The following is a 9464-nucleotide window of genomic DNA, read 5'->3' as shown; positions in this document are numbered from 1 at the left end:
CTCGTTCCCTAGGGAGTGATGAGGGGGCAGGGCAGGCTGCAAATGTTTTCTCTTTTGTCTGCAGCTTTCTCTCTTTTCATTTCTCTTCCTCCCTCTTTCACCAGAGCCTTCACTCAATTGCTCAGTTTCACCATGTACATTATTTCATTGACAAATGCCAGAGTCTGTAAGGATCACCTACATCACAAAAACAACACCCAGCATTTGTGAAAGTACTTCATCAGTCTATTATAGTCATGGTTCCCTGCTGTTAATTAAATGTTACGGTCAGGACAGGAGTGATGTGATGATGTAATGCAGTAGTTTCCAACCTCTTTTTGTCTGACACACCCACTGCTGAGCTGAGACGATTAAGGTTAAAATATCTTCTTATGAATGGATTATAATCTGGAAAAGTTGGACTTGCTCATGTGCTCGATCCAGACAGGGAGAAGCATTTGATTAGCTTTGTAGGAGACAGGGAACAGACCATCTCTAGATCCTGTCATCTCCGGCATTTCTCCTCCAGTAGTACAAAATGCTAGCTTGTTAGCCAACCAGCTGCGGGCACTTGGATTCATACCGTCATAACCCAGATTGGCCAAATTATCACAAATCTTCAATCACTGATAAGCATCGCAACCCCTTTAGAACAACAACCTCTAATCTCCTTTTTGGCAACTAGGGGGCAGCAGAAACAAGCCGTAAACACAATACTGACAACTAATCACTTTTTTAACTCAGAGTCGGCGACAGCATGGCCGAAGGCATTATGTTTTGGGGTTGTCCGTCCATCCATCTATATCTGTCTGTCCCATTCTTGTGAATGCAATATCTCAGGAATCCCAGAAAGGAATTCATTCAAATTTAGCACAAACATCCACTTGGACTCAAGGATGCACAGATTTCGACAAAATAAACAGCTTCCAAGATTTACAGAGAAGGCCTTTTATTTTATGACAAGGGATACATTACAAAAATAGTTTTCTTTCCAGGTTTGGCTACACCCCAGGGCTGATTCGGCTAATTGGACAGCTGTAGTCAACGGCAGCTAACTACAGTTAGCGGTCACTTTAGCAACAAGTAAAGTTAGCCAAAAGCTATTGTATTGTCCAAAACATATTAAATCACCGCATTCATTGTCGTCAAACTGGTCTTAGAACTTGTATGACTTTTATTTTAATGACAAGTCCAAATGGTTCCACTTTACTTGAGGTCAAGGAAAACTATTCATGAAAGACCTATAATGGTCTTATGACAGCCAATGTTTTTTTGAAACGACCACTTAATGACAGCTTATATTAACACAGAAATCGAAATAGCTTCTCAAAGTTTGATAATTAGGCCTGCCGTGACATATATATGACAGGTTATGTTGTCTTGGTTTGTGTCAAGTTGTCATAACAAGGACATTGACATGTGTATTGTCTTGTTTAATGTCTAAGTGTCATAACAAAAAGATTGTTGTCTTTGTTAATAACAAGTTGTCATAACACAAACATCTCAAACAATACTAACTTAGCATTAAAATAGAAATAATTTACAGAATGACAACATTCTAAAAAAAGACTCCTTCATGTTTATGACAAGTGCCATGTCAAAGTTATGACGGTGTCATGTCAGTCTTATGCAAACCCCTTCAAATAAAGTGTTACCCAATATGAATTGACACATTAAAGTATAAAAAAATGAAACAATGTTATGCTGCGTGTGTCTTACTGTGTCTCACTGGATGCATTGCAGATCTACACTGGATTATGCCTGTGTACACATGGTGTCTGGTTCCATACAGTACATCTGAATTGCTGCCCACATTTTAAAGTGAAAAAAGACCTGGCAATTTATTTGGATTGTCATGCTTGCATATACAGCACATTATGTAGCTCTACATATGGCTGGTGGCTTGTAAATGTAAATTTAAATATGGTGTGAACAATGTGATTTGGGTTACAGCACAGCAGTGAATGGGTGGTATTCAGCAGTCTGGGTTGGTATGTTAGCTTTCAACTGGTTAAGCAGAGGTTGCTGGTCTATTTGGGTTAAGTGTGTTGTCAGTGGTCGGGGATTCCCTGCAGCCTGATCAAACTGCGTAGAGATGTCATTTTTTATGTTAATGACTTTCTCACTGCATCATTCCTAAAGCAATTTGCATTGTTAAATTGTTAAAACCATCAAATAACAGGTAATGAGAAACACACAAGTTTGGATGGAGTAAACCACCTGAAGCAGATCCACAGTCTCTTCTCAGTGTCACAGTGAGACATCTAACATAATGGGCTCATCAGTTTCTGAGGCTAGTAATACAGTTGTGACTGCAGTTAGATGCCACATGTGCTGCAGGCTGCCAGACAGCGTTGGGCTGAAAGCGTTTGGCTCCTTCTTGACCCTGTAGTTCAGAAATCTGCACCACATGAGTGTGTCTGGACCAAAGCCACCATAACAAGTCCAAAAAAGGTTAGTCCTCTGGCCTCAGAGTGAACACTTTCTCTCTCATTAAAACTACTCCACTTGATGTTCAGCCATGTAATATTATTGACTACAGTAAAGCACCTAAAATGCATTTTGCAAGTGTTTGCTACCTTGGCAAGTTATGGTCAAATTGGACTCTGGCTTAGACACTGGTTTGGCTGAGGGAGACCAAAGGACCATCTGCAACTGTTAGTCCCAGCATGGCTGTTGATCTCAGTATGATACACACTTTGGTGTGTAGAAATATAAGCCTTCTCCACTCTACATCATTACTGCCTATAAATAGTAATCAGCGCCACTTGGACTGTTTCACATTTGATTGTTGGAAATGTAAAACATTAAAGGATGAATGTGTTCTGGTAAACCTCATATAGACTTTAAAATGTGTTAAGGTTATTAAATAGTTAGAGATTAAAGAAATATATAGAATAGAAAAAAGAAAGGATCCATTGTTTGGAAAAAATAAGCTTTAACAATGAGGTTGTGAGAATACAGAATTTGCTGCTTTGTTTTGAATAGATTGAGATATACATTTTTTTATATTTATATTTATTTGTAAAACAGTACATTTTGTGTTCATATTTCTTTATATAGTTTCTATATTTTGTAAAAAAGAAATACAAAAAAGTGTTCAAAAATGATGAAGGTAATTTTATTTTGTATTCTTAGTATCTATAGTGATCTATTGGTCACATAATTGATCAATGGAAAGAGTAAACAACATCACACACCACTGATAAAGGCGAGATAGCTGAAGTGTACATTGATCATTGAATTGGTGGATGGACCATCCTCAGTGAAATGCGTCATGCATTACATGCAATCGAAAAGTTATCAAACCTCTTAGTTAACCTAGCAAGATGGTTTGTCACTTATTACTTGTAGTCCTCCCAACCTGCAGAGCATGTGGCCCTGTGGTTGCTTTATTGCTGGCTTCAGACTGCCCACAAGTGGTGATTATGAGTGACTGCAGCTCCCGATGTACTTCCACGTTCCTGTTGTCACACTGCAAAGGCATGACATGAAACCTGGTGAGTGAAAACCCAAAGTACTTCAGCAAGATGCCAAGATAATTTGCTGAACACCATATGTTGCAATGTGAGCTGATGTCAATCTAGTTATAACTTGTTTATTAACAGTTCAAACAGATAAAATAGAGGTACACATTGTTCATGATGATTTCATTTGCCATATTTCAATGATAGGAAATCTACTTTTAAATGATTATTTCTAATAATGTATTTTTTTATTTCCTTCAGCTGGTAGCTGCAGTAGACAGATACATAGAGAGGGATCAAAATGTTTTGAAACACTCAAAGTATAAAAATTAAATGTCGCTGTCCCTCTTTATAATTATGTAAATGCTGATAACAGCTTTTCAGCTTTTAAGCCAGTTATGCAGAACTCAAAATCCTGAAAATGTTAACGACAAAAAAAGGAATTATTTATTATTTATTATCATGACTCTTACATTAGTCTGGCACATTCACTGCTGCATCCCTGAAAACCTGCTGGTTAACATGAAAAAATAAAACGATTTCTTTAAAACAAAACAAAAAATCAGTTTGCAGTTAAACTTTTGTCCATGTCAGTTGTGATAGCAATGAAGACTGATGCTTTAATTAATTTGAGCTCACCAAGGTTAAATCTGTATATCTGTAATCTGAACATTTCAATTGGTGTGTTATTGCAGATGAAGACTGACAGGTTTTAAATTGTCCACAAGATGGCAACATACGGGCAACAGAGGCAGCAACAGATGGTCCCATTAGGTGTCTAACTGCGCTATTGATTTACAATTGACTCGCTCTTGAAGCAGAATCCTAAATTCCTCCTATGGTTTTATTTTCTACACTTAGGCTTTGACATCCATCATTACACATTTGATGGAGAGAACGTTCCTTATTGGACTGCAACTGCAAAACTACTGTATTGTGTACAATTAAAAAAAGAGGTCAAGTCATTCAATCTGCTCCTAGATTTAAAGATTCCCAGCAGGACTGTTATTGCAAGCTGGACTGAAACTCATTAACCCCAGTTACAGTAGCACAGTGGGGATTAAGGCACAGCCTGGTCACAGCTGCATCAGTGCACTGAACAGCCAACAGTGTTTGTGGGGATATTGCAGCACTTGCTTGACCCGCCTAAGGGTGCAGAAGGGTGTTGAAGTCATCAGCCATGCTATCAATACACTAAAAAAGACAGGTTTACACTGTCAAACAGCTTCATGTCGTGGTTTAGAGGCTGTTGGATACTGGGGTTAATTGTGCACAGATGCTGCCAGTCTAGAACCTCCTGGAGATTGTTGTCTAACAGGATTCAGTTTGTCATGACAAGCCCATTGTATCACTGTGATACAGCAGCATTATGGGGCTTTTTTCTAACTGCCTTTCATGCCGTACACATATCTGAAAAAGTAATGAAGTGAAAAGCTCACAGATTGGCAGGTGATTCCTCTTTTGGTTTGTAGAGGGAACAATGAAGACATACACAAACATGTGTGAGTGTGTAACCGTTTTAATTGTGACCTCAAACAATTGAAGCTACAAAATGTTTTTATTTACCTTGATGCTGGAAGAAAAGAGAGACTACACACGATGGATGTAAAGCAACAATACAACAAGTGGTTCACTGAACGTTTTAATGAATTTATGCCAAGCTAAAAATAAATATCCAAGTGTCTGCCAAAAAGAAAGCTCAGCAGGACCACAACCGTAAAAACGTCCTCTAACATCCATGGATACACAGTAGCGGAACAGTCACCATGGCAACAAATACAAATCCGGTAAGGTTGCTTTTCAGCCAGAAATCAAATGTTTTGTTCCCTTTAAATACCGTTTAGATACTGCTGAAAGACATCTGCATGTTTCCAGAGAGGTCGTTTTACAGAAGGTATCATTAGTCACTGTGTGATAATTCAGTTTGGAACAAAGCATGAAACATGAGCACACAACAAACTTCACTTCACATTGTGTTTTATTTTCGCTCACGGAAACAGACACATTTTCAAATCAAGAAAAAAAGGATTTGCCACATCACATTGGATGTCCATGATAGGAAATAGCTGGATGAAGTCAAAACTCTTATTTTACCAGCCCCTTTCTGAAATGATACAACACACAAAAATAGACTGGCGGCTAGTTAACAATTCAGTTTACAGAGAAACCTGAATTCAGACACCATGTATATTGTAACAATGTTTTTTACTAAATACATTCTGGTATCTGCCACTCTCTGAACCAGTAAATCTCACTACACCAAGCAAAGAAAAGCACAACTTCTTTGCAGATAATCCAACTAGCTACTGATTATTTATACATGGAATACGAGAACTATCCAGAATGCCATAAACACACGCACTGCCGCCTTCAAATTAAGACTGCAATCTGGAAACACAATCATAAAGCAGCAGCCCAATGTGAGAAGAGCAGAAAAGGAGGTGAAAAAGGGACGAATGTGGGAAGAAAGTGGAACTACAATTGCAAGAGGGCAACCCCAGAACCATGTAGCAAGGTCTAAGAACTGTGAGAGATTCCAAGCCCACCCTCCTCCTTTCAATTGCTGACATGTCTCTGGCGAGTGAGCTAAACAAATGTTATGCTCGCTTTGAGGCCATCGGCAGCAAACAAGCAAAAACAGTTGAAGCAGAGGTTAAGGGATGGGGATGGGGGGGTGCTCCTCTCAAATGGTTTGAACCCTGGTAAAGACATTAGACCACCTACATGCAAAGGCATGCAAAACCTGGCTTTTTGATTATTCAAACAATTGTGATAACTTATCAGATATGACTTAAAAGGAGATATTCATTAAAAGTCAGTAATTTCAGAAAATTGTCATACACAAGAAAGCAAGCACATACTAGGAAGAATAGCAACTAGTGTAAGGAGAGGGTGTAGGGACACACTCTGGGGAGATTCTTTCCACATTGCTTACCAAAGTTTTGCAAAAGACCAAACTGTATGTCTCAGTGAGAGATATAAAAATCCTCCTTTTTTAATAATATTGTTCCGTACACTTTGATGCAATGAGCAACCTCACAAAATGTATCAAAGTGCTGGAGTCCATGGCCAGAGGGCACCGATGGAGTGGAAAATATAAAAGACCAAGTAGCTGCAGAACACAAAACATAACTCACAAAAGGTTCGGCTTTCTGGTGCAGCAATATGAATTTCTAGTACATTTCATCAGAAAACTGGGGTCAACAGCCCTACAGCTATTGAAAGCTCATGCTGTCACCAAAACCTGAAAAATATCTCATAAGACCAAGAAACCTTGCTTTTCACTAATATTGGCGAGGGAGATGATCATGAGCTAATTAGTCTCCTGATAACACCTAAGCTTCAGTAGTTCCACTTGCCGTGAGATGCTGTTGAGGTTCAGAATAAGAGAGGTCTAGGCTTGGCAGCACCAATAACCATAGCAATGTTCCTCAGCTGGTAGAAAAAGGAGCAAATCAAACATCTAACATGCTGGTCAAGACTCAAAACCTGAACCTGAACCTGAATCTACACCTACATTACGCCGGGTATCTGGCCTTCAACGTTTTACATATCAGTCACAGAAACAACCAGTGTTCCCTTTTTGTTTAACACTGCCATAGATGTTTATTTAAAATTACAGTAGATTTTGAGGTAATTTATTGTTAGTGATGGTGTTGTGTTAGACTGCTTTATATTCTTACGTTCTGCCCCCCTCATGTATGTAAGTATAGATGACAAATGAATTAGAACTGCCTCTAAAAAGAATGTATTTCATTACAATGATACCTTTAACTATGACCTCAAAAAGAAAGATATCATCGAATATACACATTTCTGACACCGTCACCAAAAACTGAACATTATGAACTACATAAAGCAGCCACGGAGTGGATATCATACGCACTGGTTCCTTATTTTCTCTGTGTTGAAGGAGTCTGAGGTGCTGTCCATGGTGCTGAATGACAGTGACTGAAGTATGATGGATGGATCGTGACATTGTTGGAGCTGACTGGCCCGTGACAGACATATCTGTTCATTTGAACACATTGGAGAATTTGATAGTTTGTGTGTGTGTGTGTCTAGGAAAGGAGCCCTCAGTATCATGGGTTGAGCAGCACTTCCTCCCCCCATAAACTATAGGCTTACACACATGTATTTAATCTCATTTGTAAGATTAGATTTTGATGTGTGTCAAATGTGTAGACTTTATGTCAATACCTATAAACCTAATAAACCTATTGGTGAGCAGAGCGGCCGGCTGCGGCAGGTTACAACTTCCAGAGCCCACTGTTGCTTAGTTACCTATGCACATGTGCAATAGCTCTTAAACGCTTGAACTGCAGCTCTCCTGGCTCCACTGTGGTGTCAGGTTACAGCAACCGTAAATCATTATTTAGTGGAAGAAATACATTTTGGAATATTGTATTGTATGAGTTTGACAATTGACGAGTGTGGACTTCACCGGAAAACAGGAAATAAACGGAGGTATGGATTAACACTTAACTTTTATGTCTTTCTGTCCCATCTACTGCAGTCAGATTCACTGTGTTTCCTCGGAAGGAATCACTTCACATGGCTCAGCATGTGTAATGAAATTTTGAGCATGTTTAGAGGCTAAAAACAAGTTTAAAACTTGCCCTGTTGAAGCCGGTTGGGTACTAACTCTAGCAGGAGGATAACATGCGTAGGCAGCACCGATTGGTTTTGTTTTTCTCTCTACTGACAGATCTCTAAATTTCCAAACGACAGAGCTACGTGTTGAAATCGACGGGAATGCTCCTTTAAGCATCTCCACGGGTAACAGTGCAAACTTTTTCATATGTTTCACCGTGTGATTTTAAACTTCTTTACAGGAACAGAAGATTCCAGAGTGTTGCTGCTCTTCGTGACAATTTCAGTCCTCCAGTTATCAGTTTAATCTCTTTTATTTCTCTCCAAGGTTCGCCATGATCATTGCATCAGGTGGGTAATCTACAGCCTTCATTCCCCGATTATTACAGGCACTCTCACACCAATAAAGCTAAATTAATTTCATCCAAATTAAAGCTTTATTTTTAGCGTTGCAAGCCGTGCAGCTCCAGGGATGACAATGTCAGTCAGTGTTTCAGGCAGAAGCGGTTCAACACTTCCAGAGTCAAGTAGTGGCTGCTGTTGGAGGCAGACATTCAGGGTACCCAGAGGAGTATTAGGTCAAATTCTCCACTTTTGGTAATATTTCAGTTAATGACTGAACATGTACTTTGAAAGGAATATGAGCACAACATGCTACATGTCACATGCTAAATGTCAGCATGCTAATTGAACATGCATGTTGACATACCACCGATTGTTTAGCATTCTTACATTAGGATTCTGCTAAAAGCATCAAGTAGCATAAGAACAGCATAAATTCATTCATTTTTTGCCCATTCTGAGAATATCAATACTTTTTTTCCAAGAGATTAAATATTGCACTTTCATAAAGCTAGGGGGGGAAAAAGAATGGTCAACATTTGTGCAGCCGAGGCTTAGAAACCCAAGCTCCTAACTCCAAAAACACTGGATCCTACAATTCCCACAATGGATCATTATTGCATCTTTATGTAGACCTTCCCAGTCTGTTAAATACACTCATCTCTTAAAGTCCATGCCTATGACTTATAATGCAGGTTTTCTGTCAAATATTTGAAGGCAAACACAAAATAACCCAGATGACATCACAATGACATGGTTCTGTTTTTTTTAGACTTTAGAAAGCCCCTCCAAAGCCACATACTATATTACACAACATACAACTACATGACATATTACACAACTGATAACTGTTTTCATAGGCTGAGTACTAATGCCAAGTAGACTTACCTTTATGTGTGTATTTTTCTCTGGCATGACCCTAAGACCAAACTTTACATCTTATTGAACATGAGGAGGATCGGAATGGCAAGGTTGTCTCACCTGTGCAGAAATCTAGTTTGCAGGTGTGTAAGGAGGAGTAGTATGTATGGGGCTGCTAAAGACTTAAAGCCTCCTCCTTATTCTCTCTCTCTCTCTCTCTCT

At 39.1% G+C, this 9464-nt stretch overlaps 1 protein-coding gene across 1 annotated transcript in view; it reads left to right on the top strand.

Annotated features, from left to right (window-relative positions):
• slc8a4a (solute carrier family 8 member 4a) overlaps positions 1-9464 on the top strand; it is a 34283-nt gene that overhangs the window by 4291 nt on the left and 20528 nt on the right. The window lies entirely within an intron of this gene.

This window comes from Etheostoma spectabile, chromosome 13 (assembly GCF_008692095.1).
Source record: "Etheostoma spectabile isolate EspeVRDwgs_2016 chromosome 13, UIUC_Espe_1.0, whole genome shotgun sequence".
Taxonomy (NCBI): domain Eukaryota; kingdom Metazoa; phylum Chordata; class Actinopteri; order Perciformes; family Percidae; genus Etheostoma; species Etheostoma spectabile.
The sequence above is the reverse complement of the archived record's forward strand: the minus strand, read 5'-3'. Positions and strand labels throughout refer to the sequence as shown.